This window comes from Plasmodium fragile (genome assembly GCF_000956335.1).
Source record: "Plasmodium fragile strain nilgiri unplaced genomic scaffold supercont1.21, whole genome shotgun sequence".
Classification (NCBI taxonomy): domain Eukaryota; phylum Apicomplexa; class Aconoidasida; order Haemosporida; family Plasmodiidae; genus Plasmodium; species Plasmodium fragile.
The window spans coordinates 263,580-264,123 of record NW_012192601.1 but is presented as its reverse complement, the minus strand read 5'-3'; positions in this window follow the sequence as shown (position 1 = coordinate 264,123).

Below are 544 nucleotides of genomic sequence, written 5' to 3'. Positions count from 1 at the left end.
ATAAAACGGCTTGCCTGATTGCGAGTGCGTTTGAGATTACGCAACGATTCGCTCTTAAAGGAGTGTCTCACTACACCGCAGTGTATTTTATTTTATTATTTATTTTATTTTTTTTTTTTTTGAATGAAAAGTGAGCGTATGGTTCCGACAACTTATCATTGCATGTTCTTTACCCCTCATCTGTAAACCTATGTGATTTATACAAGTCCATAAGTACATGCATGTGCCTATGTGCCGTATACGTGTGTATGTACACAAGTGTGCGCAAGACATTTATGTTTGTCGCAGGTTTTCCTGCCTGTGTGATTCTCTTACATGTATGATTTGCTAATGGCAGGTTGTAAGTGCTACACGCGTTTGTGCGCTGAGCGAGCGTAGCTGTGGCGTGCGGATTCTGTTACCCTTAAATCACGGCTGAGTGAGTTAAGGCAGAACTCGCATGGCTACACTGTAATGGCGACAATAGCTTAGTTTTGCACTGTTACGTATACCTGTACTTGTACGCATCTAATCGTAATTATTTCATTTTTTTTTTTTTTTTTTT